Genomic DNA, 26,162 nt, shown 5'->3' on the forward strand with positions numbered 1-26,162 from the left:
GATGGCATACCATTATAATATTTCTGGGTTATAAGTTCTATAAAAAAAAAAAAATGTCATGCAACCTAGAGTGGTGAGATGGGGTGGGAGGTAGAAGGGAGGTTCAAGAGGGAGGGAGCATATGTAAACTTATGGCTGATTCATGTTGATATATAGCAGAAATCAACATAATATTATAAAGCAATTATCTTCCAATTAAAAATAAATTTTAAAAAACTGTTATGAGTCCCCTCCTGTCAATCTGTAAATGTACCTTTCATAGAGATTCTTTTTAATGGAAGTTATTAATTATAATTCAGAGTGCAAAATAATAGCTGTCTGCTTTTGTGAACTATGTAGCCTTATAAAAAGCAGTCATTTCCCAAAGCCTCTTAACTATCACTGGGGTCATCAGAAGTTTTTATAAAATAAACCTGGATATACTTCTTTTTGAGCAGCACATACTCACAGCATGTTATACACTTGGCTACTAAATTTTGACAGATCATTCTAACAGAACAGGGAATATTTCCTCAAGGGAATATTCCAGAATAAAATATTATGGAAAATAAAATGTAGCCAGAAGCAATGAGTTAAAAGCCACAACATAAGTAAGCATTTCCTCATCAATGATTAATCACTAACTGGTGTATATATAAACTTTATATAAGTATTTGGGGTTTTTCTCTCTTCCTGTTTTTCATGGGTTTATAAAGAAATAGCTTGGAAATTAGTTGACAAAGGGATTTGGCTCCAGAAGAGTGATAGCAAGCAGAGGAAAACAACAAGAAGGGTTTCTCTGTCATGTGCTACTAACAGCTAATCAACTGCATATTTGCTATTTGTCTTTCATGGAAAGCTGAAATAGTTATTTTATTTTTGTAGACAATTAAGATAGTTTTTATTCAAACTATTTTCAATTCCCCTGCTGATAAAATGTTGAAAAGCAGAGTGGGGAAAATCATATATTTGAAAGCCCATGTTTCTAGTCGTGTTTGTAAAGTACATGACTCTGCAAACGGTACTGGCTCAGATTCTGGAATAGCCTTGTTATAATTCACTGATGAACTATGGACAGAGGTTTGTGACATTGTACAGGAGACAGGGATCAAGACCATCCCCATGGAAAAGAAATGCAAAAAAGCAAAATGGCTGTCTGCGGAGGCCTTACAAATAGCTGGGAAAAGAAGAGACGTGAAAAGCAAAGGAGAAAAGGAAAGATATTCCCATGTGAATGCAGAGTTCTAAAGAATAGCAAGGAGAGATAAGAAAGACTTCCTCAGTGATCAGTGTGAAGAAATAGAGGAAAACAACAGAATGGGAAAGAATAGAGATCTCTTCAAGAATATTAGGGATACCAAAGGAACATTTGATGCAAAGAAGGGCTCGATAAAGGACAGAAATGGTATGGACCGAACAGAAGCAGAAGATATTAAGAAGAGGTGGCAAGAATACACAGAACTGTACAAAAAAGATCTTCACGACCCAGATAATCACGATGGTGTGATCCCTCACCTAGAGCCAGACATCCTGGAATGTGAAGTCAAGTGGGCCTTAGGAAGCATCACTACCAACAAAGTTAGTGGAGGTGATGGAATTCCGGTTGAGCTATTTCAAATCCTCAAAGGTGATGCTGTGAAAGTGCTGCACTCGATATGTCAGCAAATTTGGAAAACTCAGCAGTGGCCACAGGACTGGAAAAGGTCACTTTTCATTCCAATCCCAAAGAAAGGCAATGGCAAAGAATGCTCAAACTACTACACAATTGCACTCATCTCACACACTAGTAAAGTAATGCTCAAAATTCTCCAAGCCAGGCTTCAGCAATATGTGAACCGTGAACTTCCAGACGTTCAAGCTGGTTTTAGAAAAGGCAGAGGAACCAGAGATCAAATTGCCAACATCCACTGGATCATCGAAAAAGCAACAGAGTTCAGAAAACCATCTATTTCTGATTTATTGACTATGCCAAAGCCTTTGAATGTGTGGATCACAATAAACTGTGGAAAATTCTGAAAGAGATGGCAATACCAGACCATCTGACCTGTTTCTTGAGAAACCTGTATACAGGTCAGGAAGCAACAGCTAGAACTGGACATGGAACAGCAGACTGGTTCCAAATAGGAAAAGGAGTACATCAAGGCTGTATATTGTCACCCTGCTTATTTAACTTCTATGCAGAGTACATCATGAGAAATGCTGGGCTGGAAAAAGCACAAGCTGGAATCAAGATTGCCAGGAGAAATATCAGTAACCTCAGATATGCGGATGACACCACCCTTATGGCAGAAAGTGAAGAAGGACTAAAGAGCCTCTTGATGAAAGTGAAAGAGGAGAGGGAAAAAGTTGGCTTAAAGCTCAACATTCAGAAAACTAAGATCATGGCATCTGGTCCCATCACTTCATGGGAAATAGATGGGGAAACAGTGGAAACAGTGGCTGACTTTATTTTTTTGGGCTCCAAAATCACTGCTGATGGTGATTGCAGCCATGAAATTAAAAGACGCTTACTCCTTGGAAGGAAGGTTATGACCAACCTAGATAGCATATTGAAAGCAGAGGTATTACTTTGCCAACAAAGGTCCGTCTAGTCAAGGCTATGGTTTTTCCAGTGGTCATGTATGGATGTGAGAGTTGGACAGTGAAGAAAGCTGAGCTCCGAAGAATTGATGCTTTTGAACTGTGGTGTTGGAGAAGACTCTTGAGAGTCCCTTGGACTGCAAGGAGATCCAACCAGTCCATCCTAAAGGAGATCAGTCCTGGGTGTTCATTGGAAGGACTGATATTGAAGCTGAAACTCCCATACTTTGGCCACCTCATGTGAAGAGTTGACTCATTGGAAGAGACCCTAATGCTAGGAAGGATTTGAGGCAGGAGGAGAAGGGGACAACAGAAGATGAGATGGTTGGATGGCATCACCGACTTGATGGGCATGGGTTTGGGTAAACTCCGGGAGTTGGTGATGGACAGGGAGGCCTGGCGTGCTGCAATTCATGGGGTGGCAAAGAGTCGGACACGACTGAGCGACTGAACTGAACTGAACTGAATTCACTGTTATTATCTGTCTAATCAAAGGGTAAAGACAGTGATTTCTGCACTTAGGCAAAACTCTCCTTAGGCCCACGATTTCTGTTTCCATTTTTGGTGGGTTAGTCTACTGCCCTGATTTCTGATTTCTTTAAGTTTGACAATCTCACGTTGCAACTCATCTTTTCTGGGCCTCTGTCAGCACTATGTAAACCTATTATGCCATATAAATAGTATTCAGGGGTCTTCCATGAAAACCTTTCTATATAGTAAATTCTATCACCAACCCAAACTCGGAGACCTCTCTTAGTTGCTGACCCCACAGCCAGCCACTGAATGAGCCTTGCACGTGCTGTGTGTGATGTGAAAACAGATTGCTATTTATTATTTTCTTATGAAAATATTACTAGCTATACCATTTGAAAATGCTTATAAAAACCAAATTGTAAAGCTGAATTGAAATGAGAAATGTCACCAAGTCTTCAAGGAAAATTATTACCATGGAGAGGGTTCTTTTACATGTTTCCTTATATTTGGGGGATTGCTTAGAAATAAGGTCATTATTGCTATGTTCTCTATAGACATAACTATCATTTAATAACAATGATAGAGATGGTAGAATTTAAAACACCATTTCTAATGTGGGACTCTGTATTCAAGGAACTTGAGAATATCGGAGACTGAAATGATAAGAGAGATTGAAAAGAGACATTATTAGCAAAGAAATATTAATTATTTGGGGTTACATACTGCCCCTCCTATGGTTAAATGTTGAGTTCAATCATGCCTATAAAAATGTTATCTAATGGTGAGCAACTGTTTTCCATTTGCACTGTAATGACTCTTTTTTATAAAAGCAGGTTTATTACCTGAGTTATCTCAATAATTGCTGAACACTGTAATTTGTCTGTGGCGCACAAGTCAAAACAAGGAAATAAAGCTAAAGTGACTATTAGGCTGAGGTACATCAACCTTCTGTAAGCACTGAGGCTTCGTGCCTTTGCCAATAATGGAAAGTAAGGACTAGAGATTTTTTTTTTATTGGAATATAGTTGTTCTACAATGTTAGTTTCTGCTGTATAGTGAAGTGAATCAGCTATATGTACACAAATATCCCCTCTTTTTTAAAATTTCCTTCCCATTCAGATCACCAAAGGACATTGAGTAGAGTTCTCTGTGCTATACAGCAGGTTCTCATTAGTTACCTCTTTCATACCTAGTACTGTATACATGTGTAAGGACTAAAGATTTTCATGAAGAGGATTCAACCCCCTCTTTTGAGATGACAAAGTATAATTGTGTCCAAAGGCAGGAAGACGAGCAAAGGACTTTGCCTTTGCTTCTAGCTTCATTCTTTCATTTAATCACTTCCTCATTTAACAGTTTCCTGTACATTAAGCTTTGTACAAGGCACTAGTGATATGTAAAAACAGATACAGATCCTGTCTCCAAGGTGATCCCAGGGATTTGGGTAAGGGATGCAATGCCAGTAGATGGAGGGGCTTACTCAGAACCATGCGACATTTTGAGCAAACATAATTATTATGCAACATAATTATAATCCAAGATTTAGTATAACACGGTGCATTTTGGACAAGTGAACACCAGGGATTGATTGATTTATTCTCTTGCTTACCTCTGACCTCTACCCCTTCTGTATGGCTTCTCTGGTGGCTCAGATGGTAAAGGTACATAAATTACCATAAAGAATTTGCCTGCAATGCAGGAGACCAAGGTTCAGGAAGATCCCCTGGAGAAGAGCCCTTCTGGTTACTCACTCCAATATTATTTCCTAGAGAATTCCATGGACAGAGAAGCCCGGTGGGCTACAGTCCATGGGGTCACAAAGAGTCGGACATGAATGAGCAACTAACAGTTTCACACTACCCCTTCTGAATGTAAGTAACAGTACAGAAACGATTTAGAAGTTGAAAGAGTAAATAGTTAAAGAGCGGCTTTCAGAAATCTCAAAAACACAATCCTTTTATAAGTGAAAAGATATTTGAACCACAGCCATCTGAGGAAATTTGCATTTTTTTGGTTCTTTTTCAGAAGCCACATTCCCAGACTAAAGTTATTTTATATTTCATCTGTAGAAGAAATGATAACAAGCCCTTTGAAGTTAACATTTCCTACTCTTTTACTAGAAATTAAATTTTAATGAATTATTTTATTTTTAAAACTACATTATAAATTCTGATTTTATAAAATGTTATTAGGCTGGGCAGGACAGGGAAGAAGGCCATAAAAGCGTGGCTAATTTTGGTGACAATTTTCAGTTGATATATCATAATCAACATATATAGTCAAAACTTACAATTTTCTAAGTAAAGAAAACTTGAATACACATTTGAATACATTTTTTTTTCTACTCAACAAATATTTAGTTAATATCTACTAAGTGCCAGCAGTGATATAAATGTTGATGATAAAAATAAGAGAAACAAGAAATAAAACCTCTAGTTTTATGAGGTGCACATTTTAGAGGGGGACATACAAAATGCAAATGGATAAGTAATGCATAAAATATCTCATATTTGATTTTTATTATCATAAAAAGTGAGTGACCGTTACAAAATTGGGACAGTCTCATGGATTCCTGGGGGTGCGGCAAGAAAATCTTGCTGCTAAAAACATTTAACCAGCCTTTGACTTTGTTGAGTTCACTGAGTTATATTTATACATTGTAAACTGAGATTTAAGTAGAAAATCATAGAATGCTTCCTCCTACATGCACTTTAGACTCCAGTAGCCTTCAGACTAGTAACTGTGGATTACAGTTGAAGGAGCTGCAAGACACAGATGTAGAGTGATTAGAGAAGGACAAAGACAAGAGGAGAGATAAAAGCAGGAATACTAGAGGAACTTGAAACTTCTGGCATCTATGCTAAAATTCCTCCCTAGATTAACATAAATGCTCACCCCAAAGATTATCCTATACGTCATGTTTGGCTGTCAACAAAAAAATTATAAGGCACATCACAGGCAAGAAAAACACACTCTAAACACAAGCACCAGAACTAGACTCAGAAAGGATGCAAATGTCAAAAATAATAGATAAGGAATCTGAAATAATCATACTTAACATGTTAACTACTTTAATAAACAAATTGTGTAAGCATACAAAATCAAATGAGTAATATACATAAACAGAAAATCTAAGAACTCAAGAATAAAGGACAAAAAATGCTAGGGGAAAAAGAATAGCAAAATTGAAGAATGACTACAATCAGCTCATCAGTAGATTCAGAATGGACAAGCAAATAATTTGTGAGCTTGAAAACAGTTGAAGAGAAACTTTACAGTCTGAAATTCATGAAACAAAAAATAAACAAGGAGAATATAATATCAAAGAACCATGAAACAATTTCAGTAGGTAAAACATACATGTAATGGTAATTCCAGAAGAAGAAAGAGAGAAGAGAACAGAATAAATACCTGAAGTAATAATGGCAATGTAGTGTCCTAGATGGGATCCTGGAATAGGAAAAGAATGATAGGTAGAACTTCGAAAATCTGAATAAAATAGTCTTTGACATATAGTATTTATCAATATTGGTTCATTCATTGTGATAAAAATACCATACTAACACAAGAGGTTAATAAATGGGGAAACTGGATATAGAGTATACAGGGGCTATGTTAGTCATCAAGTAACATTAGTTTTCCAGAAAACAGAATACACACAAATACACACACACACACAGTGAGGAAATCACTCACTTGATTATGTAGATTGAGAAGTCCCACTATCTGCCCTCTGTAAGCTAGAGACTCAGGAAACCCAGTGGCTACTTCAGTCTGAGTCTAAGGACTTGAAAATTGCGGGTAGAGGGTAGGGTGGAGGATGAAGTAAATTCCAGACCAAGGGAAAGCAGGATATAAAATATCCCAGCTCCAGCAGAGAAAGTGGGCGGGGAGGGGGTGTAGGGAAGTGATGAAATCCACATCTCTCTGCCTTTAGTTCTATTCAAGGCCTTCAAATAATTGGTTGATGCTCACCACATTGGGCAGGGTAATCTACCGAGTCCACTGATTTAAATGCTGATCAGTCCAGACACAGAGAGGAGGAGAGCACAGGAGAACTACTAATAGTCCCAGAAAGAATGAAGCAGCTGGGCCAAAGTGGAAACAACTCTCAGTAGTGGATATCTGGTGGTGAAAGTAAAATTCAATGTGGCAAAGAATAGTATTGCATAGGAACCTGGAATGTTATTTCCATGAATCAAGGTAAATTGGATGTGGTCAAGCAGGGGATAGTAAGAATAAACATCAACATCTTAGGTTTCAGGAACTAAAATGGACAGGAATGGGCAAATTTAATTCAGATGACCATTACATTGACTATCGTGGGCAAGAATCCCATAGAAGAAATGGAGTATCCCTCATAATCAACAAAAGAGTCCAAATTGCAGTACATGGATGCAACCTCATAAATGACAGAATGATCTCGGTTCAGTTCCAAAGCAAGCCATTCAACATCACAGTAATTCAAGTCTATGCCCCTACCACTGATGCTGAAGAAGCTGATCAGTTCTATGAAGACCTAGAAGACCTCCTAGAACTAACACCCCAAAAAGATGCTCTATTCATCATTGGGGATTGGAATGCAAAAGTAGGAAGTCAAGAGATACCTGGAGTAACAGGCAAGTTTGGCCTTGGAGAACAAAATGAAGCGGAGCAAAGGCTAACTGAATTTCTGCCAAGGGAATGCACTGGTCATAGCAAATGCCCTTTTTCAATAACACAAGAGACAGCTTTACACATGGAAATCACCAAATGGTCAATGCTGAAATTAAACTGAGGGTTTTTCATTCAATATGTCAGCAAATCTGGAAGACCCAGCAGTGGTCACAGGACTGGAAAAGGTCAATCCTCATCCCAATTCCCAAGTAAGGTAGTACTAAAGAATGTGCTAATCATTGGACAGTTACACTCATCTCCCATGCTAGTAAGGTCATGTTTAAAATCTTGCATGCTAGGCTTCAGCATTATGCGAACCAAGAACTTCCAGATGTCCCAGCTGGGTTTATAAAAGGAAGAAGAAGCAGAGATCAAATCACCAACATTTGCTGGATCATAGAGAAAGCAAGGGGATTCCAGAAAAACATCTACCTCTGTTTCATTGACTACGCTAGAGCCTTTGACTGTGTGGATCATAATAATCTGTGGAAAGTTCTTAAAGAGATGGGAATACCAGACCAGCTTACCCGTCTCTTAAGAAACATGTATGCAAGTCAAGAAGCAACAGTCAGAACCCTATATAGAACTGATTGGTTCAAAATTGAGGAAGGAGTAAGGCAGGGTTGTCTGCTGTTACCCTGTTTATTTAATCTATACGCGGAGCAAATCATGAGAAATGCCAGGCTGGATGAGTTACAATTTGGAATTAAGATAGGTGGGAGAAACATCAACAACCTCAGATATGCAGATGATACCACTCTAATGACATAAAGCGAAGAGGAACTAAATAGCTTCTTGATGAGGGTGAAGGAGGAGAGTGAAAGAGCCAGCTTAAAACTAATATTAAGAAAACTAAGATCATGCCATCTGGCCCTATTACTTCATGGCAAACAGAAGGAGAAAAGGTGGAAACAGTGACAGATTTCCTCTTTTGGGGCTCTAAAATCACTGTGGGTGGTGATTGCAGCCATGAAATCAGAAGACATGTGCTTCTTGGTAAGAAATCTATGACATACCTAGACAGTATGTTGAAAAGCAGAGATATTACTCTGCCAACAAAGGTTGGTATAGTCAAGGCTATGGTTTTCCCAGTGGTCATACACAGTTGTGAGAGCTGGACCATAAAGAAGGCAGAGTGCCAAAGAACTGATGCCTTCAAACTGTGGTGCTGGACAAGACTTCTGAGAGACCCTTGGACAGCAAGGAGATCAAACAATCAACCATAAGGGAAATCAACCCTGAATACTCGTTGGAAGGACTGATGCTGAAGCTGAAACTCCAGTACTTTGGTCATCTGATGCAAACAGTTGACTCATTGGAAAAGTCCCTGATGCTGGGAATGATTGAGGGCAGAAGGAGAAGAGGGATGGCTGGATGGCATCACCAAAGCAATGGACATAAACTTGAACAAAGTTTGGGAGCTGGTGAGGGACAGGGAGGCCTGGTGTGCTGTAGTCCATGGAGTCACAAAGAACTGGACATGACTGGGTGACTGAACACCACCACCACCCACGTTGGGCAGGGTACTCCACAGAGCCCAATGATTTAAATGCTAATCTCTCCAGACATCATCACAGACATACCCAGAAATAATGTTTAATCCAGGCAACCCCTAGCCAGTCAACTTGACAGATAAAATTAACCATCACAGAAGTTCTCAGTAATATCTTTGCAATGTTCAATAACTTTTAATTTTAGAATAGTTTTATGTTTTTTAAAAAAGAATTCAGAAATATACCAGCCAATGAAAATGTATGAATTTCAATTTGATTTTGATAATTGAAAAACTATGACATTTACGAGGTAATTAGAACTGTCAACACTGATTGGCTATTTAATGTTATTAAGTACTATCTGTAAATTTTTGGATAGTATTATTTTATTTTCTTAAAAAAAGAATACTTTTGCAATAGCAATGTAAACTGAAACATCCAAGGATGCTCAATGTAATGTCAGGGATTAGCTGTGGATTAGGAGTGGATCAGGGGAAGTTGGTAAATTTATGGACAGAGCCAGACTTGCAAGAGTTAAAGGTTGTTTCCAATGGGTTATAGGTGCATGGGTCTCACCCTGCTGTTCTGTACTGTTCCATTTTGTATATGGTAGACATCTCTCTAACAAAAGGTTTCTTATACAAGTCTCATAAGGGAACATGCACAACTTGTTAACTACTATCATGCGGGCCTAAGAGTAAACAAAGTTTAAAAAGACTAAACTTCTCTCAAGATTCATACAGAGCAGTTCAGTAAAAACACTGAAAATTATACAAACTCAGATTCTTTAAATACAATAATTTCATTATCCTTGACAACAACAACAAAATACCCTTCATTAACAGACCATCTGGGTGCTCATCTTGCCACCACACCTTTCACTCTTATCTGTACAGATACCAAGATAAAGAATAGCAATCCATAAAGATAAAAAAGCTGGCCCTGCCCTGAGGTAATACTGAATTAGACTAGAATATGGCAAGCAACGGGGAGATAAACAGCTAGAATGCCAAGTGAAACATCAGAGGGCTGCATATGAATGAGGCCAACCATGGGACGTAGGGTACAGATTTTCTACCTCCTGAAAAGCATTGTAAATCATTACTAATGGGGTGTGTGTGTGTGTGTGTGTGTGTATGTGTGTGTGTGTGTGTGTGTATGTGTGTGTGTGTGTGTGTGTGTGTTAAAGAACATGACTTGTAGTACAGATAAGATGAAAGCCTAAATTAGTACAAAAAAATACATTTTTTATCATATCTGTTTTCCTAACCAGCAAAGCCAGTCTTTAAAGAAATATATTATACTTCTTAATGTGTCTATGAAACTACAGATGAATGGACTATACACAAATACACAGTTATTTTACATTAAAAATGAAGAATAAGACATATTAAATGTAAACCTCATATTGAAATAAATGCAAAGAAAATTTGGGAGAAAAAAAATTGAGCTTTTATGAAACAGTATGGAGGGCTCTCAGGTGTAACTGAAACTCAACTGTAAAATAAAAGAGGTTTAAAGCTATTCCGGCTTAAGGCTTTTTACACATCATTAATATCTACCACTTCAAGTCACTTCAAATTAGGCATCCCAGCAGTTAAATTCATAGTTTCCTTGCTTCAAGAAAAGAATAAAAAATGTGAGACCAAAAAAAAAAAAGATTAAAAATACAGAATTTCAGTACTGAAATACAGGAATCTGGAATGAGAAACCTAACGGATTATAGAAAGATATAGAAAGAACCGAGCATCCTGGGCACAGAAGACTTTCTCTGTCCCCTGTTTCTTTTTGTAGGAAACAGGCCTCAGCCTCCAAGACCTTCCCTGAGTTCCAAAGAAAGAAAGATATTGCTAAGTCGTGTCTGACTCTTGTGATCCCATGGACTATAGCCTGCCAGGCTCCTCTGTCCATGGCATTCTTCAGGCAAGAATACTGGAATGGGTTGCCATTTCCTTCTCCAGGGGAACTTCCCTACCTAAGAACTGAACCCAGGTCTCCAGCATTGAGGGCAGATGCTTTACCAACTGAGCTTTAACACAGCTGCTATTCAGGGAAGGGAGAGGATTCAGAGAAAAGGTAGCAGCAATCAAGAAACAATAGTGCAGCCTTGGGACAGGATTCTGGCTCCCCCTCAAGGGATGCACATAACAATATCTTTGAGCTCTTCTGCAGAGCTAAAACGTCCAACAAATGGAAGATGCTAACTACTTGATGAAGCATTCTTCATTCCAGAAAGAAGGCCACAGTTTGATAATCTCAGAATCTCCTCAGGAGAAAACCTGAGGCCAGATTAAGGCGATGAAGGCCTTTAGTTCTTGACCTGCAGGTCAAGAAGCAACAGTTAGAAGTGGAAATGGAACAGCAGACTGGTTCCAAATTGGGAAAAGAATATGTTGATGCTGTATATTATCATCCTACTTATATAATTTATAGGCAGAGTACATCATGTGAAATGCCTGGCTGTATGGATCATAAACTGGAATCAACATAGCAGAGAGAAATATCAATAACCTCAGATATGCAAATGACATCACTCTTATGACAGAAAATGAAGAACTAAAGAGTCTCTTGATGAAGGTGAAAGAGGAGAGTGAAAAAGCTGACTTAAAACAGCATTCAAAAAACAAAGATCATGGCATCGGGCCCCATCACTTCAAGGCAAATAGATGGGAAAACAATGGAAACAGTGAGAGACTATTTTCTTGGGCTCCAAAATCACTGCAGATGATGATTGAAGCCATAAAATGAAAAGATGCTTGCTCCTCGGAAGAAAAGCTATGACCAACCTAGACAGCGTATTAAAAAGCAGAGACATTACTTTGCCAACAAAGGTCTGACTAGTCAAAGCTATGGTTTTTCCAGGAGTCATATACAGATGTGAGAGTTGAACCATAAAGAAGGCTGAGCACCGAAGAATTGATGCTTTTGAAACGTGGTGTTGGAGAAGACTCTTGAGAGTCCCTTGGACTGCAAGGAGATCAAACCAGTCAATCCTGAAGGAAATCAATCCTGAATATTCATTGGAAGGACTGATGCTGAAGCTGAAGCTCCAATATTTTGGCCACCTGATGGTATAAAGAGGATTCATAAGGAAAGACCCTGATGCTGGGAAAGATTGATGGTAGGAGAAGGAGGGGATGACAGAGGATGAGCTGGTTGGATGGCATCACTGACTCAATGGACATGAGATTGAGTAATCTCCAGGAGACGGTGAAGGACAGGGAAACCTGGCATGCTGCAGAGCATGGGGTTGCAAAAAGTTGGATAGGACTGAGTGACTGAACAACAATGCCCTTTATACACCCTGATCCTTATCAGCAACTGCACCCTTAAACCACTGCTATAAAACTCCTCACCTGGGACTTCCCTAGCGGTCCAGTAGTTAAGATTCAGCACTTCTGAAGGAGGAAACAGAACAGGCTCTATCTTGAAAGCAGGACTCCATCTTGGGCCGGACTGTGGACTTTGAGCTATATGCCCCATATCTATGGAAATGACATACCAACTGGAAAACCAGGCCCCCAGAAGGAAGAGCCCCAGGGCTCTCCATTGCCTAAAAGAATACCCTAATTATCCGTGTAACCGAAGAGAATCATACATTCTATTATGCTTACTGGGGTATGACCACAGGCCTATTGATAATTGTCCACTGTTAACTACCTAGGCTTAAGGCATATGATCACAGGTTAACTTTGATTGTATCTTTCTCTTTCCTTGGTTCAGACTAGTTTCAAGGAACCTTATACACTTAGGGTATATAAGGTTTTCACAAAAACTGGTCGGGGTCCTTGGCTAAGAGGAGACTCTGCCTTGGGCCCGCTGGTGTAATAAACTGCACTCCACTATCTGCATTGTCCTTCTGAGTGAGTTTGTTTCCTGGAATGTGTGGCTACAACACTTTCAATTCGAGGGACATGGCTTAGATCCCTGGTCAAGGAGCTAAGATTTTGCATGCCATGTGGCATGGCCTATAAATACATAAAATGTTAAAAAAATGAAAATCTCCTCACAAAAATATCCCTCCAGGTTGGGACACACAATTTTGCAGGGCATGGGCCCACTGTTTCCCCTTTGCCTGGCAAAGCAATAAAGGTATTCATTTCTACTTCACTCCAGGGGATCTCACCAACCCAGGGATCTAACCCTCCTCTCTTGGGTCTCCTGCATTGGCAGGCATTTTCTTTACCACTGTGCCACCTGGAAAGCTCTTTGACATCAACATTGAATTGAAATTCTGTGGCTTACGGATGTCATCTCACTTGTGTAATTTTCACCTTTGTGAAGATTAGTAATGGTTGAAGATGTATAAAATTGTAAGCCATGTTGAACAAAGAGGAGGAGCTTCTATATGGTGGTCACAAGACTCATGGGAGACAGAGCCATCACTAGCTGACTCAGAGATAGAGCTGTTGACTAAAAAAGATACACAATGTCAGAAGTGCAAATTAAGTTTTATTGGGGGCAAAATGAGGACTACAGGCTGGAAGACAGCATCTCAGAGAGCTCTGAGGTGGTGGGGGAAGGTCAATATATATGATTTTAGTGAAGGGGAGTTCAACGTAGTCAAGCACTTATTTTACAAAAGGTTTTCTGCTAGTCATCAGGAGCTAACATCATCATGAATGGATTTAGTGCTTTCCTAGATATAAGAAGCGGAGAAGGCAATGGCACCCCACTCCAGTACTCTTGCCTGGAAAATCCCATGGATGGAGGAGCCTGGTAGGCTACAGTCCATGGGGTCGCTAAGAGTCGGACACTACTGAGCGACTTCACTTTCACTTTTCCCTTTCATGCACTGGAGAAGGAAATGGCAACCCACTCCAGTGTTCTTGCCTGGAGAATCCCAGGGACAGCGGAGCCTGGTGGGCTGCCGTCTATGGGGTCGCACAGAGTCAGACACGACTGAAGCGACTTAGCAGTAGCAGCAGCAGATATAAGAAGATGCAAGGATTGGGACCATGAAATCAGTTCATGAAAATATGTAAGTATTAATATCTAAAGTCCTGTTCCACCAATTTCCCTGGAGCACAAAGTGCTTCATTCTCCACCCAGAACTCCCTTCAGGGCATGTCAAAGGTCAACAACTGTGTCAGCACAGGATTCAATCTCTGCAGAGGCAGATGGCAAATGCCCTTGGAAAGCGATAATTTGTAGTTGACAGGCTTTTGAAAAGAAGGCATCTCCATGTTGAAAAGGAAACGGGAAACTCATAATAATTCATTCTACTGAGACTTTGGGGGATTGTTCATGATTGGAATTCATATGTGACATATATGTGAGATAACATTCATATTTTATGGCAAGAAAAATTTAAACACAAAAATTTTTCTCTGCCCTTTGGCCTCCTCTCTTCCTTCAGTGTGTACTGTGTACCTACATGATGCATGGGTCAAACCTCCCCCAACAGAGGAATGCCTGCTCGACCACAAAGAGCAACATCCTTCAAGAATCTACAAGTGAAAAACTAACCTTCCTTCTTGATCTTGTAAGGGTTCATATAATCCACCAGGACAATGCCTAAATCTGGATTATGTAAACTGTCAACAAAATATATCCTTTAATGTACAGCTCTCTATCTTAAAAAACTTACATAACTGTGCCTTGATTTTCAGCTGGCACAACAGTACCCAGAGCTTTCTGAGATGCTCTTCCCAGGTTATAATCCCCATATTTGGCTTGAATAAAATTTTACAATTCTTTCTTAGATTGACTGATTATGTTTTGTTGATGATGCATGTTATATTTTGGACACGCATATATACACACAGATTTCTATGCAATAGGCTATTATTTAAGAGTATGGAGGAAAGTTGAGCATAAGTCCTGATAAACAAAACCGTTTTTCAGCATGAGTTTACCCTTCCAAAAAATGTATAGATATATGGACCAGAATATGGCAATGGGCATAGGTCATTTTGGGCTGTGAAGCTTAAGGAAACAGAGACATTTTCAGAAACATTTGGGAGTCAAGGATATAACCACAAACATTATTGTGGTATAAACCATGGGAATTTTTGTTTATACCATCAGAAAGATATAGGGAAGTTTATTTGTGAATACCTGGAAGACAACCAAGAAAAATGGAAAAAGAAAATGAAGAAAGACATGGAATTATTTCTTCAATGTAGATTTTGTTGCCAAGAGTTTCAATTAAGGAAGAAAATGCAATAGATGGATTTAGTGACTGTTAAAGTTTTTAATACATGGCCTCAAGACATCTTACTGAATATTTAACTCAAATTGGCTTGAAAATGAACACTATCACCTCATAGAAACTGGAAGCTTGGCTGAGAGAAGATAAACTACGAATGCTGATCAAACCAAGGCAAATGAAGTGACTAGAATTGTAGACACTTAAGGCAATATTTGGCTGATTTTCCCTGCAAATGTTTTCTCTTACAAATGTAGTGATGCTATGTTCACATGGGTGATATTCCCTGCTCCTTTAAAACAAATGTCTTACAAGAAGAAATGATGCACAGACTACAGTAGATGCAATCACAGTTTCCTTTTGTTATAGCGAGGATGAAGTTCATCCCAAGTAAGCAAAGAGCATCTATAGACAAGAACAGGAAGGAAAATGCATCTTCAAAATGGCATATACAGTTTATCAGGATAAATACAAAAATGTGTCAAGAAGAGCCAGGAGTGGAATTGACAGCCTCTTTCTTCTCTGCAGACGTGGTCAAATCAAACCTATTTCTAAATTCAGAAGTGTAACTGAGCAGGACCCTTCCTGGGACAGACCCATATCCTCTGCTTTAGCTCCTTTCTGAAATACCTAGACAGCAGATGATGCACATTTCCTGAGTTGTCTTATAGATGCTAAAACCCCATCAACCGAAAGACCCCAAGGGCTTGATGACCTTGAGTTCATATCCCTAGGTCTACTAGAACGTAAGGATTAATGAGGTTAACTCTGTGACATGGTACTGTTACCTAAACCAGAAGACTATTCATGAACTGATCACAAACCCTGAAATTCCCCTTCCTCACCTTGCCTTTACAAATGCTTTCCTGAAACCCATCGGGTGGGGGTGAGGGGGGTGTTGGGCTTTTTGAGCACTAGCTGTCCCAGACAACTTATATGATGCCTTATAATAAATACTGAATTTCCTTGACTGCAACCCAGTGCCAGCAGATTGACTTTATTGGGCATGGGTGAGTAGACTCGAGTTTGGTTTGGTAACAAAAATAGCTGCATTCAAGTGTATTTAAAATGGCTTAAGTGGCCAAAAATCACAGTTGCTTAAACCACCAGGATTTGGTCCAGGGAAATAAATGTGTGAATAATGAAATCATAGAGGAAATAAGAATGTATTTTAAAGGAGGAGGGAGCAAGTGACATCAGCACAGCTGAAGGAGAAGCATTTTCTGGTTGAAGTATAGAGTTATATCCCATGTACATTCCTGATGCCTAGCTCCAAACCCTATATTCTTCTTGCGGCCAAGCTGCCTAGAGTAAGGAAAGATTTACCTCCACTGAGAGTACCTTGCTGGGGATGATATCAAAGAGAATGCTGCAAAGTAAGCTGAAGAAGAAATAAAATTTTTATTGCCATTTGAGAAAGTTTAGTAGACATATACTGCCCTTTCTCTAATAAGGGTAAAAGGAAATTATGGTCTAGAGTTGAGTTCCCTTAAAAGAATTTTTGACACAACTTATTTTTTAATATTATGAAAACAAATGAGGAAATACTAAAAGAGCTATGTGAAGTAACTCTCTAATATTTCTAATCCTAAAAGTTAGGTTAAAAATAATAATTTCATAATCTAACTCCAGTTTTCCCCACCTGCCTTTAAGATAAAGGTTATAAACTGGCAGCTCATGAATAAGTCTAGCCCATCCAACATGCCACCAAGGTCTTTTCAAAATAATACATTTTATATCAACATTTAAAAATTGGGTTAAAAACCTGTTTTTAATCTTTTATTTGGAATTAAAAAACAAAAAAGACTAGGAATCCTAGGACACATCAGCTGAAGTTAAGTTGCTAAAGCCAGCTTTCAATAAAGCAGGCCTCTTACCTCCCAACATTTCCCACCTGAGTCACTTTTTCCTTTTATTTCTACTGCCTGCCCTTGCAGGCATCTGAGATCTTCAGTAATACAAACTCACGTGCTTATTGATACATTACATTCTTTAAGTAGAAAATAATTTTTCACTTATATTTGACATGTAATATTTAAAAAAAAATTCTAGTTGCAAACTATGAGGAAATAAACCACAATGCGTTTTCTGTGTGGTCAATGACGACTGGCTGAAGACATCAGAATGCACCCACATGAGCTGGAGATTTAGGATCTAGGAAAGATGACCTAGGTTCTGCAATCTTTCCAACACTTAAAAAAGAAGAAAAACACATCACTGAATCAACAAGCCAAACACTGTACTCTTCTCAAAGTAGGGTTGGATGTCAATTTCCTTTGTAACACCTGCTACTTAACTACTCTGCTCAACCAAATTTCTGGTATTTTTTTTAACTTGTTAAATACAAGTTACTTTAAATCCTAAAAGGCCGAAACAGCTAAGGATTTTATAAGGGTAAGACTCTGGCAAGAAGTAAAATATATCTGGGCTTCCCTGGTAGCTCAGACAGTAAAGAATCCACCTGGGTTCGATCCTTGGGTTGGGAAGATCCTCTGGAGGAGGGCATGGCAATCCACTCTAGTATTCTTGCCTGGAAAATCCCATGGACAGAGGAGCCTGGTGGGCCACAGGCTTTTTCAATGGGGTTGCAGAGTCAGACATGACTCAGCAACCAAGCACTATTAAAAAATATCTAGAAAACTGAAAAGCCAGGTGGAAAAATGACAACAGCTTGGAGAGTAAAGCAGGACTCTCAGCATCCATTTAGCCTAAACATTCCTCAGTGTCTACCCTGCAATATAACCAAGGCCTGCTCAGTTAATCAGAGGTGATTAAAATTATGAGTGGCCTACCTGGCTATGTCCCCTTCTTAAATCTGCATCATACCCTGCTGTTCTGCACAGCAAGTCCTAATCGGTCTATCCCAGGTCTATGCCACGGTTGGGTTTGCAATTCCAAGCTGCTGGCATTCATTCTGCAACTCCTGCAAGTGACTTCTGAGACCACTCAAGAGAATGCAACCATGAAACAGTCCATCACTGAAGTTGCCAGAGGGCAATAAAAACTTCACTGGCCTAACTCTAGGAGCCCTCCTGGCAGTTGTCCCTAAGTCAGAGTAACGGGGCAGGAGTGACAGAATCCGGAGCTAGAAGCTGTCTGGAATGCTCTGGCAAGCTCCCTTCCACTCAGGTGCCTGCGGCACCGTCCTCACTGCAGGCCCAAATGTCCTAATTAGGTGCTAACAAAAAGCAAGCTGAGCAAATACATCAGGCAGAGGGCTCTGCTGGGAAAAGAGGTGCTTTCATATCGATGCAAGCCCTGGAGCTGTTGAAGTCAAGCACTAGGTACTCTCACACCAAGAACACTGAGTATGTGTGAGGACTGCCAAAGCTCTCAGGGCACCAGGCTATTTCACCAACTCCAGAGGATTGCCCCCTCTGCTCGGCTAGAGGGCCAGGAATCACTGAGAGAATACCAACGATAGATAGCCCAGAACTCAGAGGTAGTTCGATAGCAGAGAGAATGAAATCACAAGTCACACAGTGCAGGAAATCTTCCCTGCTCTGCTTCTTTAGAAGAAGGTATAAAACCAGGTGGCTCAGTGGTAAAGAATCTGCCTGCCAATGCAGGAGACATAGGTTTGATCCCTGGGTGGGGAAGATCCCCTGCAGGAGGAAATGGCAACCCACTCCAATATTCTTGCCTGAAAAATCCCATGGACAGAGGAGCCTGGGAGGCTATAGTCCACAGGGTCGCAAAGAGTAGGACACAACTCAGCATCCACATACGCAAAATATAGTAACTATGAAAAGTATGCAGTAATGTGAATGAATTCAGTTTGTTGTATTTGTGGTATCATCCATTTTTGTTAGAATGAGATTTTTTTACTTTATTCTCACAACATGAGTGCACATCTCTGGGCAAATTCTGTTCTTTATCAGCCATACAGAGAAAAAAAATAATATATCACAAAGAATAACTTCAAGGCAAATAACAATATTTGCTCTTGTCTACAGAATCTTTTAGCAATTACCTGATGCTGATTAGAAACATAAAATGTGCTATATACTTATATCATGGATAAAAAGAAATATTAGGAAAACTCAAGACAGCAAAACCAACTTTAGTCAAATTTTCCTTTAGATACTCAACTATTCGGGTAATTTTTTTCTTAAGGAATTTCTGCAATTAATTTGGCCATTACTTGATATTTATAGAGTACTTTAAAATTTCCTAGTGTTTTACAGTTATTGCTTATTTTTTCTTTACAACATTCCCGAAAGGTGTAAGCAGTAAAACTTCTCACCAGGAACAGAACAGGAAATTCTAAACTGCCATTAGAAAAGATATTCTTATAAGGTGTTCTGGGTGGCAGAGTAAGGAAGTCAGCTGCTTATGCGTTTTACCATGTTAATTTGGAGTAAAGTCTGCCAACATTTATTTAAACTCAGCTGTTACATTAATTTTCCCTAATTTAATTATGATGAATTATAACAAACCCTGGCAAGGAACTAGAGTTTAATACAGAGGTCCTGAGACTGAGTCCAGAGCTAGAAGGACCTATAGAGGTCAGTAACTCCAGAATAGCTCTGAAAGGCAGGCCATCTCTGACAGATGGGAACTGATTTTAAATTTTTCCAAATAACACCCTTTCTCCAAACTTTTCCAATTTAATGACTTTTGGTACAGAAATATTATTTTCCTACAGTCCATCCTAAAGGAAATCAGACCTGAATATTCATTGGAAGGACTGTTGCTGAAGCTGAAACTCCAATACTTTGGCCACCTGATGCAAAGAACTGACTCATTTGAAAAGATCCTGATGCTAGGAAAGATTGAAGGTGGGAGGAGAAGGGGACAGCAGAGGATGAGATGGTTGGATGGCATCACTGACTCAATGGACATGAGTTTGAGCAAACTCCGGGAGTTGGTGATGGACAGGGAAGGCTGACATGCTGCAGTCCATGGGGTTGCAAAGAGTCAGACACAACTGAGCAACTGAGCTGAACTGAACTGATAGCCAACCAAAATTCAGGCTTTAAAATAGCCTATTTCCTCTGGTTCATACTGCATAGGAAATGGAGAAATTTGGTTACAAATTTATAATAAACTTAAAAAGAAATATTAGCACATTCCACAGCTACTTACTTTGCAGTGGATATGCTTGCTCCTTATACCACATGACCTTAACTGAGCTTTTTACTTTGCACTTCCAGGCTCAACTGGGACTGATTAAAACAGTTTCTATATATTATACCACAGCACAGACAGTTTTTAAAAAGAGTAGCAATAGAGATTGACAAAAGTAAATTAAATGTTGAACCAAAAAAAAAAGTCACAATGACACCATTACAATACAATTGATTTCAACAAGCATCTGATGAGTCTTTACACTTAATACTGAGAAGTGGATGCTTCATGTAAAAAGAAAAAAAAAAAAAAAGTAGTTTCTGCCTAGAAGAAGATTAAAATATATTATGGAAATAAAACCACATTTTAAACATTCACACAACTGAAAACAATATAAGAAAAATGCAACCTGTGTGGTTTAGACAGAATTAAGAGAAAGGGCGATGTGAAGAAAGAAAGATTCTAATGAAGAGATGGGACTGAACTAAAACTTGAAAGAGGAGTCTGTATAACGAGAAAAGAAGGAAAACACATTCTCAATAAAGGAAGCAACACTTATAAAAACTACATAATCAGAATGCTCTATTCATAGGTTAGTGATAGAAAATACCTACATAAAATAGTTCAGACAGTGCAGCAAAGATTTACTTGAATAACAAAGGGAAGATTATCATTTGATCTCATGTAAAGGATGTAATTGTTCCATGTGAAAATTTTGATCTATCTTAGAGATTAATATAAAAAGGTAAGACAATGATCAATGATGTGCAACATCAGTGATTTAATGAATAATAAAGACACAAATAGGTCCACTGAGAAACAGAGATGAGATAATATAAAGGAGATGATTGATGGAAAAATATTTTAAGACACAGGAGAGGAAAATAAAATTAGACTTTAAAAAGTCTATTAAATGTAAATCTCTTAATGAATAAAGAGAAATGAAGACAACTATTACCATAATGATGGACATCTTTTTATAGAATAAATCTATCCTCTTTCCATCTATCATAAAATTGTCTCTTTAAGCTCCTCTCTAATATTTGCTTCTTGATTCTCTTATTTTATGAGCTTCTCTACAAACTCTCCCTGGTGTTGTTTATTTATTCACTGGATTCAACTCTTTTGAGCATATGCCTTACATAAAATAAACATGGGCCTCAGATTTACTTTTCTGGTATTGAACTTCTGGCTGAATGCTGTCAATAGACGTTTCACAGATCATCCCCAATATTTACTCCATCAAAAAGAGAATTCCAGGATTTCCCTTACAGTCCGGTGGTTAAAGGAGAAGGCAATGGCATCCCACTCCAGTACTCTTGCCTGGAAAATCTCATGGATGGAGGAGCCTGGTGGGCTGCAGTCCAGGGGGTTGCTAAGAGTCGGACACGACTGAGCGACTTCACTTTCACTTTTCACTTTCATGCACTGGAGAAGGAAACGGCAACCCACTCCAGTGTTCTTGCCTGGAGAATCCCAGGGACCGGGGAGCCTTGTGGGCTGCCATCTATGGGGTCGCACAGAGTCGGACATGACTGAAGTGACTTAGCAGCAGCAGCAGCAGCAGCTGGTGGTTAAGACTCCATGCCCCCAAAACAGGGGACATGGATTCAATTCCATCAGGAAAAGAAGATTCTGCATGCCCCATGGTGTGGTCAAAAATACAAATTGATTAATTACTTATTTTAAAAAGAAAGAGAAATTTCTACATTTCCCTCAAACCCAGAGCCTCTACAGCAAACCTCCATGTCTTCTAATCTGATGCCGTCAAATAATATAAGTCTACTTCTCACCCCACATTCCTTATAGCAGCCTCTCACCTAACCTCTCTGGCTCCAACTTTTCCCATCTTTATATTTAAACCATATGTTTGATCAAGTTACTTCACTGCTACAAAATTTAGTGAGATTTCTGGGGGTGGTGGTGCTCTAGAACTGGTGATTTAGATGATAAAGAATCCACCTGTAATATGAGAGATGGGAATTCGATCCCTGGGCTGGGAAGATCCCCTGGAGAAAAGAATGGCTACCCACTCCTGTATTCTTGCCCAGAGAATTCCATGGACAGAGGAGTCTGGTGGGCTATAGTCCATGGGGTTACAAAATGTCAGACAACACTGAGCCACTAACACTTTTACATTCACTAGAACACATGTTCTAGGAACATCCAAGATTTCTTTCTCCCTTTTCCACTTTTTCTCTCCAGAGACTCTACCACCTTAGTGTTTTTTTCGTTTGCAGAATATTATCTGGAAGTATCTCTCCAGTCTGGAGGCATGGCTACAGGTATTTGTCCATATCTAAAAACCTTCAATTCTGTTTCCTTGGAAAATTTTCTATTATTTAGAAGGCATCTTCTTCAACCTCTCACACAGATTTAACGAGAAACTCCTCTAAATGACTGCTACACTTCCATCTAGCTCTACAGGAAATTTGAGGGACCACTATACTGGCGTACTGTTCTATTGTGACCTTATCAGACTATCAGACTGCGGGTCCACCCGTTTCAGCCACATAACTGTTCAATAAATATTACGATACTTTAATTGGGATCTTTCTGTAACCTAGAGAAAAATTCTGATTTCCTGGAAGTAGTTGTTAAAGTAAATTATGAGTACTTAGCCAATTTTTTATGAACCTATACATTTCTTTGCTTTTGAGATTCTTCTTACTCTTCCCATCACACTTTGAATAGTGTCAGCTCATTAGGCACCAAAAAATTAAAATAAAAATTAAATCAACCTAATTACATGGGAGACGGGAATGGCAACCCACTCTGATATTATTGCCTGGAGAATTCCGTGGACAGAGGAACTTGGTGAGCTGCAGTCCATGGGGTCGTAAGAGTCAGACATGACTGAGTGACTAAACCAAAACACCACCATTATAAAGAAAGAAAAAATAATAAAATTGAGCACCACTGCAGTGCTAGCCACACAGCAGCTGCTCTATTTGTGTTGTTTACAAAGATTTCCAATATAACTAGCTAATATAATTACATTGGGAAAGAGTATTTGGATAAAGTAGAAAAACAGACTTCGGCATAGTTTAGGGTTTTTATGAAAACCTAATGTTATACAGTAGGAGTTCAGACACTGGAATGAGACAGAACAACTGATATCTAACATTTCAAGATTTACATACCTCACAGGCTGTTACAAAAATTAAATAACACAGGCAGAAAAGCTCATATATAATTACCTATTTTGATCATTACAATGATTATGATTGCATTATGTATAAACTGGACAACAGAGGAGAGAGCTTGGACTGGGGAATCAGAAAGGTCTGAGTTTAAATATTTGCCAGATGTGTGACCTGGGATAGTTAATTAACTTCATTGAGTTTTCTTCCCTTTTTCTTAACTACATCGATAACTAACATTAGACACAACCTCATACTTTTAAAATGAGACAGACATAGCAACTAGAATGAAAACTGGCATACAGAAAATATTAAAATAGTTGCTTCTTTTCTCCTATGTAAAAGGCCAACTTTTCGCTTTTATTTTTAATAGTTTAAGTTTTGAAAGATACAAAATATTCTCTACTAATTATATTAGAAATTAGTAGCCTATTAACAGAGACTAGGGGTTTCTCAATGTCACTTTGACCAAAGATCCTTCACTAGAATAGTGTTTAGGGTTTGATTTTTCTAAAATTAATAATAAGCAGAAATTTAGGGGATACAGAATCATGGCCCAAGAGACTTTGAAGTATATTTTCCATAATTATACATGAGTAGCCCCAAAGTCCTTAAAATTCCAGTAATTTTTGTCTCCTCCCCACAAAATTAAAGAATAAAAAAAATGAACAAACAAATAATGAAAACCCATGTATCCTTATTATCACCTAACTGACAATGTGTTGCTACTAATATCTAGATTTACTTTGACAGATGTCTTTTGAACAGAAAACTCTCACTGTTCTAATCCTGCTCTTGGTGGTTGGGATTTACAGCCCTGATATTAATGATATTCATTAATTCTGAAGGAATAGAGAGACAAGTGAGAAATATTAGAAGCAGTGAATGAAAGGGAAAAAGAACTCCTTTCTTAAGCTCACTCATTTTTACCAATGTTCTTCTAAATTTATTTGCATGATCTATAAATTTCTAGTTATTACACATTATTTGTAGTAGAGGGGAAACAACTGTAATATCCATTTTTATTTATGATTTTAGATGCTATGAAGAATTCAGAATGTCTTAAATAAGCCACATGTGTCTTCCCTCAGTGAAATCAGTGCTTTGAGAGGATTAAATACTGATTTTTTTAAACCAATTCTGAGGATACATAAATATTTAATTCCTAGACAACCTTTCTAGAGAGGCTAAAAGAGACCTCTCTCACTCTCCTTGATTAGTGTTTTTTAAATTGAGGTCAATTTACTAGGAAAAAAATGGAAAAGGACAGAGTTTTTCATTTCTCCCACCAGGATGTACTTTCTTCAATACCTCTTCTCCTACAAATCTCATTTACAAAAGTTGGAAAACGTAATTTTGATTAATGACCTAATTTGAAGTAAAATGAGTTTGATTAATCAACATTATCCTATCAAGGATCACTTTTGGAGCAAGATCCTTTTGTGACAGTTTATAGGAATTTGCGATCTTTAGGTACCTGTTAAGCTTCCTAAATACACAACTGTAAGTTTTTCACAATTCATTGATTTAAGACTATTTTGCACAGTTTTTGAAAGGAGTAGATTAACATGAAATTTGTCAGTAATACTGACTTTCTCACAAACTATAACTTTTGTAAAGTTGAATCCGAATCTGTTTCTTCTATGCATATTGAATATTAGCATGAATACGATTAGATCCAACTGAAAAGTGCCATTTGCTGCCTAATCATAAATTGTTATCCTCTTGCAGTTTTCAGGTTATTCTCTTTGTGTTTGGATTTCAACGATTTGATATGTTTACTTGTGATTAACTAATAATTGATCAAAAATTACCTAAAACACCTTGAACTATTAAATCTCTCCGTCTTTGCCAAAGGGGTTATGTTTGCTTATTGAGACACATTTCCAAAGCTCTGTCAGAGAGTTTCTAACTCTGCCTTAGCCTTCACTTTCTACTTGTATATAGGGTCACAAGGTAAGCCAAAGGTGAAAAATTAGTGTCTTTGTCAACTCCTTCCTGGGCGTGAGCATAACTCTGCCTATGTAAGTGTCCTTCTAGATTCCCAGATACATGTCAGAAGAGCTTTCCAAAATTTTATTTTGTCAATATTTCCTTTAAGTTTTTTTTTTTTTTCTTTTTTGGTAAGCTTATTAGTCCCAACTGATATAACTTCTTTAGGCAACTGCAATATTAACTAATTGCTGCTGATTGCTTCTGACAAACACCCAAAAAATAAGGCTGAAGACAGAATATGGCTGCCTGTACTGAGTCAAGCCAAACCGAGACAAGTGCTAACAATGGAGGTTTTTGGGAAACTGTTACATGGGTCAAATAGAGACAATGAGGCTTTTAGTAAGCTCCAAATCTATTCTGCTCATTCAGTGACTACCACACTACTGTTTTTCACAGCTACTAGGCTTGCAATGCTTTTGTTTTCAAAGACGCTGCAGATCTGGGAAGAGGGAGCTGGGAAAAAGGCGAGTTAAAACATGAGAAAGTTTGCTCAAGTTGCTCAGATTCCATTCTTTTCCTAAATTAAGCACTCCTTAGAGTGTTGTAAGCCTTTGATTAATTTCCAGAATTATAAAAGAGTTAATTAGAATGATATTTGTCATTCTTATAATTTCTTTCATT

At 38.5% G+C, this 26,162-nt stretch overlaps 1 protein-coding gene across 6 annotated transcripts in view; it reads right to left on the reverse strand.

Moving 5' to 3' along the window:
• Positions 1-26,162, reverse strand: part of LOC145509795 (uncharacterized) — a 1,222,357-nt gene that overhangs the window by 392,253 nt on the left and 803,942 nt on the right. The gene's annotated exons all lie outside the window — the stretch shown is intronic.

The sequence above is a fragment of the Giraffa tippelskirchi genome, chromosome 6 (genome assembly GCF_054371585.1).
Source record: "Giraffa tippelskirchi isolate mGirTip1 chromosome 6, T2T-mGirTip1v1.2.pri, whole genome shotgun sequence".
Classification (NCBI taxonomy): Eukaryota; Metazoa; Chordata; class Mammalia; order Artiodactyla; family Giraffidae; genus Giraffa; species Giraffa tippelskirchi.